Source organism: Sciurus carolinensis, chromosome 4, assembly GCF_902686445.1.
Source record: "Sciurus carolinensis chromosome 4, mSciCar1.2, whole genome shotgun sequence".
Classification (NCBI taxonomy): domain Eukaryota; kingdom Metazoa; phylum Chordata; class Mammalia; order Rodentia; family Sciuridae; genus Sciurus; species Sciurus carolinensis.
This window is the reverse complement of record NC_062216.1, coordinates 153,949,339-153,966,741: the sequence shown is the minus strand read 5'-3', so window position 1 is coordinate 153,966,741 and position 17,403 is coordinate 153,949,339.

The window sequence follows — 17,403 nt, the reverse complement described above, 5'->3', positions numbered from 1 at the left end:
TTCAGGGAGCTAAAATCAATTTGCCTATGATTATGTGGCTTCTGAGTAGTCACAGTGGGATCAAATCCAGTTTTACCCCATCTTAAGGCTTCTTAACTGTAAGGACATACCTCTAAATCTTTACCTGAAAACTACTTATTTCCACTAAGATGTGTCAAAACAGCAACTTCAGGTGAGACCCAGCTAGTGCTGACACAGCCCCGCATTTGGAGAACAAAGACTTACAAACTTTATGTAACCATCAGCCTGAGTCAGACACTGATCAAAAGAGCTGTCTGTACCTGTAGTCCGGGCAAATTGAGTAGAACCTTAAAGCATGCTACCCTCAAAATATGGGGAGGGGCTTCAGGGCTCTTCAGCTAGTGGTCAGGTCACACATACACACATACCCTCACCCAGGAGGAGGACTATACAGGTAAAAGTTCAATAGCAGACTTACTTCAATCAGTAGCATGCAAAATGTGTCATCAAGAATCTCTCTCTCTCTCTCTCTCTCTCTCTCTCTCTCTCTCTCTCTCTCTCTCTCTCTCTTCATCTCTTGGCACAACTCTTTCTAATTGGACTTCATTCTCAGACAAGTTATTCTCTTATATTAGCAAGATGGCCACTCATAGCTACAAGCTTACTTTGAGCTAGCTTGTGTTCCCACTGGAAAAAGAGCTTCTTTTTCCTCATTGGCTCAACATAAGATCCACAATTCACTGGTACAGTGTGAGCGACTTCTATGGAGTCAGCAGCTACTCTGACCAGGGGAGGAGAGAGACATAGATTGTTCACCTGGGTTCACTCCTAGGGCTAGAGGGAAGAAAGGGGTGTCAGCTCATCAGAAGTACATGAACTGAGTACGAATGTTTCTGAGAGAAGATAAGATGGATTCTGAGTATCCACAGGGAAAAAAAGTGTCCACTACTATTTTATCAGTTGAAAGGCAGAGACCCAGGACCACTGAGAACACAAGGACCAAGGTTGACTCAATACACAAACGACTGAACTAGTTTTCCTGGACTGTGAGCAGCAAAGAATGAGATCAGTCATTTAGTTCTACCAAGGATGTATTTAATTCTACTAGGCAAGAACAGAAAATTGGAAGAGCAAGGAGCCAGGCATTCATTCATATAAACATTCATTCATTCTACAAACACGTGACCTCTAATCCTGCCACTGGACTCTGTTCTACTGTGTGCCAAGCCCTGTGACAGGTGCTGGGGATGAGATCCAATACTTTCCTTAAAGAAATTATAACCTAGAAGAGAAAGTTTCAATTTATAGTTTAAAACAAAGAATTTCAATTAATAGCTATAACACAGAGAAGTACAATATCCCATTTTTCTCCTGATGTGTTTTTGGTAGCAATGCCCTCAGTCTGAAAACATTTTCTAAAGCAAAGTCAAGCAAAGCTCTCATATTAGAACAATGTCATAATCAATCATGTGCCTGCGTCACTCATTAGGGGTCTGTGTGTTCTCTCTGGGATTTTAATGAGATTCTTCCTCCTTTAGGAATTCTAAATCTAACCATAGCTAACTCTGTTGAAAGTGAAAGAGAAGCAGGGCACAAACAACCCCCAAATAATTTCAACTTGATTTTGCAATGAGTAGCAAAACAGAATTTCACCTAGATCCAAATATTTGCTGTGGTAAGTCAGTTAACATCTCTTGGCCTCTATATATGCATCTGTAAAATGGGGATAGTAATGTTACAGAGGACTGTTGTGAGACATAAATGAGATATTACATATAAAACTCTTAGAAAAGCACATGGCTTGGAGTAAGTATGAAACAATCTATAGTAGTTATAATTATATTTTATATATGTTGCTATTATGATGATTATCATTATTATGATGATTATATTATTGGTGCATTGAAGATCAGAGAAACTCAGTGGTTTGCCCATTTCCCCAGCCTGTTAATGGCAGGGTCAGTGCTCAGACCCAGGTTTCCTGGCCATTGCATGAGACCTCTTCCCCTGACACACTGTGCCCCGACATCATATAGTTTACATCCCCAATACACCTGACTCAGGCTAGTCCTGAAGTCATTTGTATTTTCTCAGCCTATACCTGCTGGGAGAGCGAGTGTAGCATTGACAAGCATAATCGTACTTGGCATTTGTAGAATATTACATACACTTCAAAGCCCTCTTGCATATATTTCCCCATGTGGGATCAAGCATTTGCCATGGATACACCACTCATGGATAATCAAAGCTGGAATTTTATGCTGGTTATTAGATTTGACTTCAGCTTGCTTTCTGGGAGACCCACAAATCAATTTATTTAGTGTGAGACATATTCATCATCACCGGTTTTCAGGGAATTTAGGTCAGCCAAAATTGGGAATTTGGTTTGCATGTCTTAGGGAAAAAGACATTTCCAGGGATTTGCTTTGCACAGGTGGTGGAGAGCCATGTTGACAGAGAAGAGGATAAAGATGTGATGCAGAACCTGAGCTCTTATCAGTGTCCCGACAGGTACTTTGGGGAAGTAGGATGACATTCCAGAAGCCAGAACCCGTGCTGAGCCAGCTGTGCTACCTCAGGGACTGTGCCTCAGTGGGTACAGCCCCGCTATCTGCCTTTCCTTTATGGAAGGGATGTGTAAAAGGCTGTCACCTTAGGAAATGCTGGTTTGAGGAGAAAGGCAAAGGTTTCTAACTCAAAGGAACAACTTTGAGTTCCAGTGCTCACCAAACATTAACTGTGAGCTTCTCTGTCTTCAATTTCCTCGTGTCTTGAATGGGTCCTGATGCATCTACCTCATGCAAGCACGATACAGTTAAAACACATGATGACAGTGCCTGTGTGTGGGAAGTGAGTACATATGGTACCTTTTGGTAATATTACTTTATCGTTATTAGTAGGAGCCGTCACTGTTTTGGCAGCTCTGCGGACTGGAATGTGCGCTGCTTCTCTCTTCTGCAAAAGCAGCTTTCTGGGATGAGGATCAGGGTGGGCTCTAAGACTCCAGAAGCCCAGAGAGGTTTGGAGTCTTCTGCACTTGAGGGGAGAATAGTCCCTGGCCTGTAGGGTAGGAAATCACTAGTCATTGTCACTGAAGGGTGCTGCCAAGAGGAGACCCACACTAAAAGGGGGCTTCCCAAGGGGAGGCATGGTATCAGTGCCTAAGACATACTGCACACAGTAGGTCCAAGAACAAAGAGTAACTCTTGGGAGACCTGCTGTTGGGTGCTGCCATGTCATAGCTCTTGGGAGGGGACCTACTTGGAGCTGGGCCTCCTTGGATTCTCTTTTACCCGAAGCAATTGCAGAAAAGGTCAAGGTCATTGAGCCCAGGAGGGGCTGAATTCCACACTCAAGTTCTGTAGGAAATATTATTACTTTCTGTAGGAATTCCAGATTCAAGTCCTGTGGGAAAAAATTTTACTTGTCAGCTCCAGTCCACTCAGGCATGTGTGTGAGAAACCCTTTTATTTTTTTGTCTCCAGACTAAAAAAACCCACCCTGGCTGGGTGAGTAGGTGCCTGGCGTGGATTGGTAGGAAGTTAACCAGAAAGAGTTAGTATTTTAGTGTTTCAATGTCCCCCTCCCCCTTGGAGACCTGATGAGACTGAAAATCCAAATTTATGGGGCTCTGAGGAACTTGAAGAGATTCTAAATGATAACCTGGCTGCAGGTTCCTGGTGAGATGAATGACCTGAGAAAGGGAGGGTTCCATTAACAAGCAAAATGAGAATACTTGTATTTTATTTGATGGGAAATGACATTAGCAGTCCACAGATTTCAGTGAACTTAGATCTGAACTGAATTATCCTGCTGTGGGGACAGTCAAACTTGCTGATCACCTGAGCTACGTGGGAATATGCTATCTTTGTCAGTTCTGAAATAAAAAGCCCCTCCATAAACTTCCAGAGTGTTTTTTTAATTGGTAAAGTGACTTTCCCTCTTCACCCCTCCACCTTGCGATGGACTGAGACTTCCAACATCAGTGACTTTTATTGACTTTGGAAAGTTCCTTTGTGTCTCTACATCTTGATTTTTCATTGGAGAACATACCTGTTTCAAACTGTAGATTGTTAACATTAAATGAAAAATGCAGATAAAGCACTTTGCATGCTTGGCGATAATAATCTTCACAATCCTAGCAATGTTAATAACATTATTCAGTAAAGGGCTCAATCTGTCCTCCAAACTGGGATTACTGCTTAATCTCAGAGCAATTCTCAGATTAGAGAACATTGTTTTTATTATTGTTGGTAGTATTATCCTAATTTGACAGATGAGGACAGTGAGACTTTGAGAAATAAAGACATTGCCCAAAGTACCACAAGAAAAAGGTGGCAGGGCGGAGCTTCAAACTCAAGCAGCCCATGTTAAAAAAAAACACACTTGTGAAAGTTGTCAGAATAAACATGGAGTCACTTATGCCAACCCCTACTAAAACAGAGTCTGGAGACCAAAGAAAAGGGATTCTCACACACATGCCAGATAAAGAACTATCCCGAGGACTCTCTGTAAAAGCACAGTCTTGCACAGAGAACTTCCAAGAGGACATCTGTCTAGCAAATACCTATTCCAACTTGGACTGACATCACCCTAGTTATTGTTCCTTATGGCCAAGGATAATTGTTTGAAAACAACTTATGTAACCTTACTCATTTTACTTAAAAAAGAAACACTTATCTTCCTTTGCCTCTCTGAATAATATGTCCATGATGCCTCAGACATAAAACTGCAGATTGCAATCTTCTTCTCATTTCTGAATAAATTCATGGTGTTTTTAGAGAGCCACTCTGTCGTTCTTGAGGTTGACATACTTAACGGCTTTGCTACACTTCCTCAATGTATTAACTAGTTCTTCCACTCCGTTAAATATTTACTGTGCACCTATTATGTGTAAGACACTGCAGAAGTCTCGCCGGGAACTTCCTGGACTAGCTTTTTTTTTTACAAATGGCAATTCATTAGTTGAGTGTGAAACCCAGTGTTCAGCAAGCAGGTGCTGAAGAAACATGAGTTAGCTGTTGTCTCTGTTATTTTCAGAATGAAAATTACAAAGTGCAGCCCAGACAGAGGAAGTAAATGAAACCCAATGGAGTAAGAGCATGGAAACCATGATGAGAAGCAGTTTTCTATGATCCTTAGCTCCCGGTCTGATTTTTACTCTCTGATGTTGTGTATTTATGTCATCCCCTTGAAGCAATTTTGGAAAATAGAAATCAGGTCTATTTCTCCTCTGGGCCTAGCATACTGCCTGGTCTTCCCCAAGCCTGCAGGTATTTGCTGTTCGGGATTGAATGGGGACTCCCCCAGGGTCGACTTTCAAGAGAACAGGGAAGGAACTTGGTACAGATCACCATTTCCCAAATTAAGTACTGCCCTTTGGTGGAGGAAAGGCCCAGAGCCCTCTTCAGTGCACAGCATTTCTTTGGGGGAAATGGAGTCCTGCTGTCATCCTGAAAGGTACATGAGCTGTTTCTGTCACAGCAAAACATGGCAAGGCTGAACCTCTGCCTGAGAGAGAATCCCAGGACACACTTCAGTGGAACCCAGGTCCAGTCAGGAAGCTTGCCTGGGCTCAAGGACAAGCCTCCTCTCTCTTCTAACATGAGACCAGGGTATGAGTTCTGTCTGTCATGCAGAGATCACTGCAGGACCAAGAGAAAGATGATTAGCAACAGGGTTACCGTGCCTGCCAGAGACTGGGCCCCTGCAGGCAAGGGGACTGAAGGAGGCCCCACCATTCCCACCATTCAAAACCAGGATCCAAAGATTCTTTATCTACACCTCCCCAGGATACCAAAACATGATGCCGTTGGAGTCCTTCTTTTATTAGCATGTTAAGAAGGAAATCACTCAAATGTAGGGAAATTTTCTTATTTGCCTGATACGTGTGAGAGAATAATCCATGGCTTTCAGAACAAATGAATTAAGCCCTGGTAATATTCTGGCAAAGGAGAGAGGCTCGCCTGCATCGCCTGCATACAAAGCCGAGCTTCTTCCTCTCACGTTGAGATCTCCAGTGCTGTCGACCCACCCAGCAGTACCTGGGCCCAACGGCGGAAGCCATATTGAAATCTGATCAATTAGCACCAGCCTCTTGGATGTCACATAGTCAATCTTATGGACAACCTAGACTAAGCTCACAAAAATTCATTATGATTAGAAGGGGGGGAAGTTATTAGTTCTCAGACAATTAGCAAAAACCAGCAGGAAGCTTATTAACTGCTAATGGTGGTAAGCTACTGTCTGGCAATAATAACTCACAGAATATTTCAGAACATTCTTGATGATGCAAAGGAAGTTGAAGAAACAAGTCCCCACCTAGCTCTAGGGTTCGGAACCAGCCCCACTCCCAGGGCAACCTCTCCCCCAGTTACACTCCTAAGCAGTTACTTCCCCTTTGGTTGACTCCCCTCAGGCAGGATGCCCCCTTTGGCTGAGGTGTAAGGTCAAAACTCAGACAAAATTTTCTCCAAGTCACTGAGTTGCCAGCTGCTGTGTGTCCTGCACAGGAGGCTGAGAGGCAGATCCAAAGGACGAGGTGGGAGAACACATTCGATATTATGTCAGCTATCCAGGACTCTGGGACCTTGGGCCAATTACTCAGGTTTTTGAACTTCATTTTTCTCATATATAAACTGGAACTTATAACACTGATCAGACAGGCAAATTAAAAGGACTAAATGGCCAGCAAAATCTCTGGCCTGTGGAGAGGATGAAGAAGTCCAATAAGTGATGTGTCCTACACCAGAACATCACAGAGGACAAAGCAATGAGAATCCAGGATGCAAGTCTTTGGGGACTCCTTAGGTTAGCTGCCAAGGCCTTTTAACCTTCCACAGGAAGAAGAAATCATGCCTTTTGTTTAGGATATTTTAGAGAAACAGCAAGAAAGAGGGAATCCTTGAAACGGCCTCGACAGCATGTACATTTTACCATGCAGACATGAGTGGAAACAGTATAAAGAAAGAGACAAAGAGGTGGGAAAGAATCGTGGTTTGGGAAAACAGAGTAGTCCAGGTCATCCAGGAAAATATTTTTTAAATGGAAGGAAATAGATATAAGGCTGAAAGGATCATCTAACTCAATTGCCAGAGGCCTTAACTGTTGAATTAGTTAGTTTGAGCATTACTCAGAAGGCAATAGGGAGCTGTTCATAGTCTTTTTTTTTTTTTTTTTTTTTTTTTTTTTGGTGCTGGGGATCAAACCCAAGGCCTATGTGCTTGCAAGGCATGCACTCTACCAACTGAGCTATCCCCCCAATCCCCTTCATAGTCTTTTAACAGAGAAGTAGTACCCGTCCGGTCATGAACCCCGGCAGCAATAGATACATATCTTCATTCAATTTCTAACTAGGCATAAAGTAGGGATTTCTCTATTTAGAATAGAAAGTAAAAAGTGACATTTATAGGGTAAGACTGTCAAGGATCACCAAAACTAATAAAAAGTATATCAATTAATATTTGGAGGAGACTAAGCCATCCCCATGTTCATTGGCTTGAAACAATAGCCATTTTTTTTAAAGTTTGCATCATATATTTAACAAAAGAAATATTTAACTAACAATAGCACCTTTCAAGCAATAAGAAAAAACATGAATAATTCTAATGGAAATGATTTCATGTCTGTTGCAGTCATGTCTTTTACACCACAGGTTATGACAGAAGTATATATGCATTTGTGTATTTACTCATTTAATAAAACAACTTTCTAGTCACTTTACAATGCTTTTCAAAAATGTTACCTCATCTAGTTCTCATTAAGTCACTTACATACACAGAATATCCCAATTTCTGATCAATAGTGTAAACTGATTTGTTATTTCAATTTTAAAAAATTGGGTAAGAACTCATTAGATATTAATCCACTAAATATAAACCTCCTTTTAAAATAATCAAATATGTTACTTTCTGTCTCTTAGTAACAATGCTATCACCATTGATTACTGCCTTCTTTTCTTTTTTTTAACTGTGGTATATATATACAATGAAATATTATTCAGCCATAAAGAATAATAATATTATGGCACTTGCAGATAAATGGATGGAATTAAAGAATATCATGCTAAGTGAAATAAGGCAATCTCAAAAAAACCATAGGTTGAATGTTTTCCCTGATAAGTGGATGATGATATCTAATTGGGATGTAGGGGAAGGAGGTGAGAGAAGAATGGAGGAACTTTAGATTATGTAGAGGGAAATGGGAGGAGGGAATGGGAGTATGAGAGATGGTGGAATGAGACAGACATCATTACCCTAGTCCATGTATGATTACACAAAGGTGTGAATCTACATCGTGCACAACCATAGAAACTAAAAGATGTACCCCATTTGTGTACAATGAATCAAAATGCAGTCTGTAAAAATAAAATAAATAAATAAAAACACTTCAAAAGCCATTTATTTAGCTATAGGCTTAGGAATTTGGACTTGGCTTATCTGTGTCTGGAGTTAGTAACCAGGCAAGCTGGGTTTATTGTGGGCAGGGGACCATGGCTCTCCTCCAGGTGGCCTCTCATCTCCCAGCAGTGGGGCTGGGCTTGCTCACCTGGAGGAAGTGTGTTCTAAGAAGCGGAACGGTGGTGTACAAGTGGCTTCTTGAAGTTCATGTGTGCAACAGGCTCATGCTCGTGGTCAAAACAAGTCACAGGGTCAGACCCAGGTTAGGGGTAGAAAAAGAATCCAGCTTCTTGCAGGAGGAGCTGCTAAGTCACACTGCGGAGCCACCTGAGACAAAGAAAGACTACCTTACCCAGGAAAGAGTACTAACTAACAATGGCATTTTAAAAATCTTAAATGTGCAAAAAGTCAGTTAAACATAAACAAGTCTAACTATATCTTATATTCTCACACCTCTTCCTGATTACATATTCAAGCAAATAACAACAGTGAATTCCAACACATCTTTCCATAATAGCAAGACACAGCGATCAAAAAGCCACAGAAAGGGCATTTGGAAATCCTAATGTGATTCTGTCGCAGTAGGTTCTGAAGAGGAGAAAAGGACTTACGGCCTGCTGACCAAATATAACCAAATGTGTTTGTGACTTTTTACTTGGGACAAAAAAAGCAAAATTTAATGGACTATGAGGGAAGAATTGATCCACGAAGCAATTTGATGGCAATTGCCAAGAGCTTACCGAAAATTAAAGTAATAACAGAAAACTGTCTGAAACTGTGCAAGAGAATAACCTCTGAAAGCGAGATCATTTAGCAAGGAATAAAGAGAGAGTCAGCACAGTAGTGCCAAGACTGAAAATTTTTTTCAAGGAAATTTCAGGAGTTCTTGATTCCCATTCTTTTTCTTTCTACTTCCTCTTCTTCTTTTTGTATGCATGAGGAAAGTCAGACACACCATCACTAACTCAGCATACAATTAAAAGGGCAGTCAGGACGAGCCATGCTTTTGCTGAATCGATTTTTCTCAGTGATGTCTGCAACCTCTCTGAGGTTTGGAAACGAAGTGAGCCTAGCTTATCCATTTCTTCTTCCTCACGTGCATGTGCACATTGAGATCGGTATTGCTGGATGGCTCATGAATGCTAAGTGCCAGACACTGATTTCCATTCTGAGAGGGGGCGGGAGAAAGCATTTCAGTCAATGAGTTGGTAGTCTCCATCCAGTTCTTAGCGTACTGCTACCCAAAGCCCTACTGTGCCAAGACAATGGCACCCTTTGTTGACAGTCTTGGCACAAGCATTAAGGATTAACTGGGCACTTTGCCTCAGCCACTCTCAGCTGCAGCTCTGTTCAGTTCAGAACACAAGTAAGATCCCGAGGCCAGCCTGAGAAGGCTTCATTTGTCACTGCCCATAGCTCACCAATGCTGGGGACAATCTGTTGTTTGAAAGTTGTACACTAGGTTTTTATTTCAGACATAAGCTACGGCATGGCTCTTCTCCCTTATGAGCAAGTCAGCTAGCCCCATTATTGTCCTGCCAAGAGATATTTCCAGTCCAGAGCAGAAACAGAAGTATACTTTATTTGAGTGACCCATAGTCAAGAAGTTAGTTTCTTTATACCTTAGTGTTTTCTGTAAAACATGCAAGATGAAAACTTAAAACTAATTTTTGAAGATTGACAAAGAGGCATGAATGGTCATGGAGTAAAATTTAGTGAACCTAGGAATACTTTTCAATGGGTTCATCATTCTGAAATATAACATTGTTAAATATATACTTGAAAGAGACTCCGAAAGGTAGAGTGGACATCCACGTGTTAGGGTTTATGTGTTTGTGCGGGTGCGAATGTGTGTGGTTATTCTTGTTGTTTGTGTGACCTGGCTAGAATTTCTTCCTTCTTTTCTGAAAACATCTCAAGACACTTTCAGAGATTATCTACCACTATCACTTCATCATGCCCAGAGTCTTAATTTAGGTGAGATTGACCCAATCCCTCCAGCTTTGAAGCTGGGTATAGGACTCTGGAATCACCAGCTGGACTATTCAGACTACCTAGTCTGAGTGACTGTTTCGTGAGTGAGCCATTGACTCAAACCAATACGGAATCAATTGTAGGAGTGTGTAGGTACTCTTAGGAGTGAGGCCATTATCATTTCACTGAGTTTGCTAGAGAGGTAGAATGTAAGTTTGGAACTGCTTCTTGGAGCAATTTAATCAACAAAAATGAAAGCAGAGGGAGGGAATGAAAAGAATCAATTTCAGATGACACAGTTTGAGTCTCTGGATCCAAACCTACCTAAAGTTTGATCTATTTCTTGACTTTTCAGTTATGTGAATCAGTATGTCCCTCGTCTTATTTAAACTAGTGGAGATGCAGCCCTGCTACCCAAAGCACTTGAAACTCAGAGTGACCTCACTAAATCCTAAGGTTCTCTATTTTGTTCTCACCCTTTGGGGCAGGTAGATATGGAAGACGCTGGAGATGATAGACTTTCTTGTAAGTTTCTAGAGATAGAGGCCAGCAACACATTAGGCAGATCATTCTTACATAGAAAAGAATGTTCTACATTCAAATTTTTCCTAATATAAATTAAGCTCATTTCCTCTAGAGAAATTCCACATCCTTTCCAAGATCTGGTTATGGGGGAACATACAACTTAAGCTATCCCTCCAGAATTCCTTTTCAGGTTGGCCTCTTTCCTTTGGTCATCTGGTTTCTTGTTGCTCAAATATCATAGGTATTGTCTTTGTTAGTCGTTGGAAGTAGGGTAACACTAATCTGATCAGTAACTCCCCCAGTGAAATCCCTCCATTGGATTCAACCAACCTTAATATGAAGTCCACATCTTTCCATAATGTCTCAGTTTGTCTTCTGTTGCCATTAAAAAAAAAAGAGGACTTGATATGTACTTTCTATAAACCTACTTTAGATCAACCTTAGCAACCTAATATAATAATAAATCAAGTAAAATTTAAGAGTTGTAAGAAAGAGGAAAGACAGGTTTCTCTCTCTCTCTCTCTCTCTCTCTCTCTCTCTCTCTCTCTCTCTCTCTCTCTCTCTGTCTTTCCCTGTAAAATAAAGTCAATAGATGATGTTTAAAATTGAAAACTATTGCTGGAAAACAACAACAACAACAACAACAACAAGACTCCAACTTTTTGCAATTATTTCCTATCTTTTCCCCCCCTTAATTTGTAAATTAAAAAAAAAAAAATGATTTGTAGGTGTGTGGGGGGGAGCACACTTAGGCAAAATTTAGCAATTCTTTGAGCAATTCTTTCAGTATTTTCTTCCATTTAAGATGATGGACTAAACAAAAAAGTTTTCTTTCTTTTCTGGAAATCTACTCATAGCATAGTAAAAGAATGTTGAAGACTATGACTCTAAGGAAAGCAGAAAGGGGAATCCTGAGTAGTTCACAGATTCAACAATTTCTGTAAGAGAGACTATAAAAAGGTGTAGACTGATGAAGAAAAGTTTAATAAAAGCTGTAACCTAAATATACTGACCTGAAGCAGGGGAGAAGGGGACGGGGTGGAAAGTTCTAGAGAATTCTGGTCCAATTCATGGAAGCTTCTGACTCAGAAACCTCAGGGCAAGTGGATGGCAGGCCTGAGAAGTGGACTGAGCAGGGCCAGCAGACGTGATGCACAGGACAGGGTCGCCTTCCCCTCACTACATTCAAGGAAACAGGGCTAATCTTTGACTCTTTGGGATAATAAATTACTGATTGAAATATTTCTGACCCTGCTTGAGGTGTCTCTCTCTGAGGTACCCATGACTTAGTCTAGTACTTAGCTCAAGGTCATGTGGTTTCTTTGGCAATAACTTTGAAGCAGGGAAGTGTTTCATTTCCGAGGAGAGCTTTGCAGGCCAGCACACGGTTCACCGTGTCTCTGTTCCCTCTGCCACAATACTGCCACTGTTCCTCAGAACTTAGAACATAAACAGGGTGCAGTGGGGCACACCGGTCAGCCCAGTGGCTCGGGAAGATGAGGCAGGAGGATCACAAGTTCAAAACCAGCCTCCACAACTTAGATTCTAAGCAACTTAGCAAGACCTTTTCTCCAAACTAAAAAATAAAAAGAGTTGGGGGTGTGGTTCAGTGAAAACCACAGCCACAATAAAAAAAGAACATAAATGACATCAGCTGGTACATGGTAGACTGTGATAATTTTGTTGTTGTAAGCCATGGGGATTCTGGGTGCAGTTTGGTCCTGCAGAGAGAGGAAAAAATAGCTACTATGCTGTTGTTGTTTCGGAGTAAAAACCTTTAGCATTCTCAGCATGCTTGCACTTGGGAGGCCTAACAGCCACTGCCTTGCATACTCACACTGAGGAAGAGGCTTCCGGTAAGTCCTCTAGCCACACCCACTTCACCCACTCAACAGCCCTCTTTCTTCATTCTTAATCCTGTGAACAGAAAAGTGAGGTTCTCTACATGTTTAGAGAAAGTCCCAGTATGAAGTGAGGGATCAGTACACTCTAAAAACCATGATCTCAGGGGAAAGAGGTAATTCAGAAAATAGGCAAGAAACAGAAAGGAATGAAGGAAGGAGGGAAGGAGAGAAAGAAAGAGGAGGAGAAGTAGTAGTAGTAATGAGAGTAGGTGGGGAAAAAAGAGAAGAGAGAAAAAAAGAAAGAAAAAAGATTCTACTTATTTTTCAAGAAAGTTGAGAAGATGTCTTATCAATAATACACGTTCTGGATGGTGTGACAGATCTCTAGTTTTCCTCCCTAAATCCATTTCACTCTTGTTCTGATAGCACACAAATGTGTTTTCCAGGTTCCTTTAAAGTAGTGTGGCATGTGACTATTAATGTGAGAGGAAGCAGTCTGTGTGGCTGTGGCCATAACCCAGCGTTGACCATGCAGAGGAGGACAACCTCCTAAGAGCTGACACGCTGGCAAGATGGCGGGAACTAGGGTTCCTGAGTGGCTTCAGGTAGAACAGTCACCCTATCTATTTCCCATCCATTACATAACTGTGAAATAATGTTCGATATTATTTAAGTAACTATATTTGGTGGTATATTTTAGTCATCTTTTTCATTGCTGTGACAAAAAGAACTGACAAGAACAATGTAGAGGAGGAAACTTTGTTTTGGCTCATGGTTTCAGAGGTTCAGCTCTTGGTTGGCAGACTTTAATTGCTCTGGGCCCAAAGTGAGGCAGAACATCGTGGTAGAAGAGCCAGCTCAGAGGAGAGCAGCTCAGGACATGGCAACAAGAAGCAGAGAGTTCTTCTTACAAGGGACAAAATTCATACCCCAAAGTCACACCTAGTAACACCTCCAGCCACATTCTACCTACCTACAGTTATCTTCCAGTTAAACTGATCAGTGGAATAATCCAATGATCAGTTTACAACTCTTATAATCGAATTATTTCACCTCTGAACATTTTTGCATGTGCTTTTGGGGTACACCACATATCCAAACCATTACAGAGCCTGTTGTGACAGCAACCCAGATTTATATCAATATCATAGATTATATTTTAAAAAAACAGAGAATAAAAAAGTTTAAAGAAATTTAAAAACAAAATGGCCAAATAGTGAAATGTCAGAAAATAACTTGGGGATATGCCTCAGTACACATAGCTTTAAAAAATAGAAAATTATAAGAGAAGAGATAATAGATACAAAAGTATCAATCCAGAAGGTCTAGCATCCAGGAGTTTGAGTGAAAAAGATGAAAAATGTGAGTAGAAGAAAATTAATGAAGAAATAATATATTGATTTCATTTCTATAAAAGACAGAAACAGTAAAGCTAAAACTTCCTGTTATCTACCAGGATACTGGTTGCCTTGGCAGGGGATTGGAATAGACCAAGAGGAGGACTTCTGGCTTGCTAGTCATTCCTCCTCCTGCTTCAGCTACTGGTGGCTAGGACAGCTTCCATTTGTGAAGGAATATTATATGTACCTGATGACTTTAGCGTCCTTCCCTAAGTAGATGCTATGCAAATAGAAAATTCAAATACAACAAAATAAAGAAATATGAACAAAAATTTCCAGCACTGAAAGGAGATGAATCTTGAAGAGTGTGTCAAGTGCCAGAAAAAGATCTACAACAGAAAACATCATTCTAAAATTTCTAATTCCAAGAGATAAAGTTTCTTGAATGCCAAAGATAAAGAGATCTCAAAACTTGCAGGGGGGTGGTGCGGGGAGGAGCATACAGAAGAATAAAAGTAGGTCAATATCCAACGTCACAACACTAATGATAAAGCTAGAAACTAACAGAGCTCTCACAATTCTAAGAAGATGATTTTGGACCCTAGAATTCTATACCTAATCAAACTAGGAAGGAAATGTAAGTACGGGCACATCCTTTTCAGATGTGTGGGGGCCTTGAATGTTTATCTTCTGGTTTCAATTAGTTATTTGATGATGTACTCCAGCAAAACAAAGGTGAGGAACTGGAAAAATGAAGACATAGGGTATGGAAAACAGGGAAGCTAAATAAGAGTCCAGTGAAAAAACTGACGATAATGATCATTGTATAACTGGCAAAAATAATAAAAAAATAAAATACAATATTAATAAAGCAGAATTGGTTAACATAAAGTCAAAAGTAGTTGCCATCCAATCAGTGTGTCTTCAGGAAGAAGAGACTAGATTCCAAAGACCAGTTAGAACAATTAGGACTGTATCAATTATATTTTTCTTCTCTCAAGTCAGAAGACAGTTAAAAACTCCAGCAAGAAAGCATGGATATTATATCCCAAATATAAAACAAATTAGACTTTGGTGAAGTGTAAGAACCTGGGTCCTGGAAGCATTCTATTTTTGAGAAGCACAGGAAAACATTGAGCAAGAAATGGGATCAGAATACAGCATCGGCTCTGCAGTGAACTGTATTTACATAGTCATGATACTGCAAGTGCTTTAAATACTTCTAACACTTCAGTGCATTGCAAAGATCTCATTATAATTAGAGAACAAAATGTAAATGTTATCAACCTTGATAATATAAAAGTACTTTTACATCCCACATCTGAAAAAATAGGGACAGGAAAAAAATGGAGAGATGACAAAAGCGGAACGTTGCTAATAACTTTATTTAAAAAATGCAGAGTCCCACTCCTTGGTCTAGACCCAAAAGACTTAAAATCTTCACACTACAGTCTGCAGCCTCATCAATGTTTGTTATTTACACAATCTAACAGTGCTGGGGACTCGAACCCGGGCCTTGAGCATTCGAGGCAGGCACTCTACGTGATGGGCTATATCGCCAGCACTCATCAATGTTATAGCATCTCAAATCACAATAGCTAAGCTATGGAACTAACCTAGATGCCCTTCAATAGGTGAATGAATTGAGAAATTGTGGTATATATACACAATGGAATATTACTCAGTCATAAAGGAGAATAAAATTATGGTATTTGCTGGTAAATGGATGGAGTTGGAGATTATCATACTAAGTGAAATAAGCCAATCCCCCAAAACCAAAGGCCAAAAGTTTTCTCTGATATGTGGATGCTTTGGTTGGTAGAGGGGAGTGGAGAGAGGGAAGGAGACAGGGGAGTGGGAAAGATGGCGGAATGAGATTGACATCATCACCCTAGGTACTTGTATGATCCCACAAATGGTATGGAGTCTACATCATATACAACCAGAGAAATTAATAGTTGTGCTCCATTTGTGTATAATGAATCAAAACGCATTCTGCTGTCATATATAACCAATTAGAACAAAAAAAATTTTTTTAAATGCAGAGTCATATGAAACTTTTTAAAAAAATGATGCTAAGGCAAATGAATTTATCTATGATTATAGGACTATCAGAAATGAGAACAGACACCAAAAATGCAATGCTTTTCTCTTTATTAATCAAATATATGATTTCTAATAAGTTATAAGAAAGCATTTCCTTGATAACATCACTCAACACAATAGTCAAAGGAAACCTCTAAAAACTCAAGTAGGAACATGTAGGTTGATGGCATAGTACCTGGTATGTAGGAGCCTGGAATAAACAGTTCTTATGAGAATTAATAACTTCTTTTTGTTTTTTCATTTCCTGTTTTGAGTTCCCTCTGGTCACTGTGACAGAGTTTGGGGCCTGTGCATTTGGATTTTTAGACTCATCTTGACATTGCTACGTAACACCAAAGACAAAGCTCTTATCAAAGAATCAACAAAGGTGTATAGCTTTGTAATGAATGGTAATGAAAATCAAAGCCCCACTTTTGGGTAATGGCTAATTCCCCGATTTGACTTGTGACTTCCTTTCAAGAATAAAAAAAATTCAGCAAGACCCACATGGCGCTCCTAGCCCCACGTCTTCCTTCAGTCCGATCAGTTAGTCAGAGACACACGCTGTGGCCCTTCTGAGCAGATACACATTTCATATTTACCTAGTTCTTTTTTTCCAGACAAATCTATTTCCCTCAGCATCATTTCTGCTCCGCCTTCTATCAGTTGTGGGTGTAAAGTTTGATTAATCAACGATAAATCCTAGTTTAGCTTTCCCCTGTCTTTAATCAACATCCCAAAGCTATTTGTTAATTTAGCATTTGCAACTAAACTTTTTTTCAAACCTCAGAGAATGCTTTCTGAACATGAGCCCACACATTTCTGAGAATATCAGAGCAACATTCTCTATGCTATAACATTTTTCTCTTTCAGAGGGCTCTTCTATCTTCATATACGACAAGAGCTAAGTATTTTCCAGATTCTCATTATTGACCCCTTTCTCCATATAATGGGCTATTATCAATCTGATTTTAAAGGGTAAATTCTGCCAAGAGATGACCTTTTCTTTGAAATGACACCTTTTAAACCATAAAATAAGAGAACAACTGATTTGAAACAATTAAGGAGTTAGGTTTTCTTTATAATGACAATGTCATTGGTGACAGAATTAACTGACTGTTATTTCTTTGCCTTCAATTAGGTACTGAATGACTTCCACCAGACCCCCGGGATTCTATTCCTATTAGCTGGTTAAGGTTGGGGAAACTGGTGAAGCATCTCTCGCTGTGTAAATTCTTTGTAGTTTATGGCTATTGCCTTGAATAATATCTATTA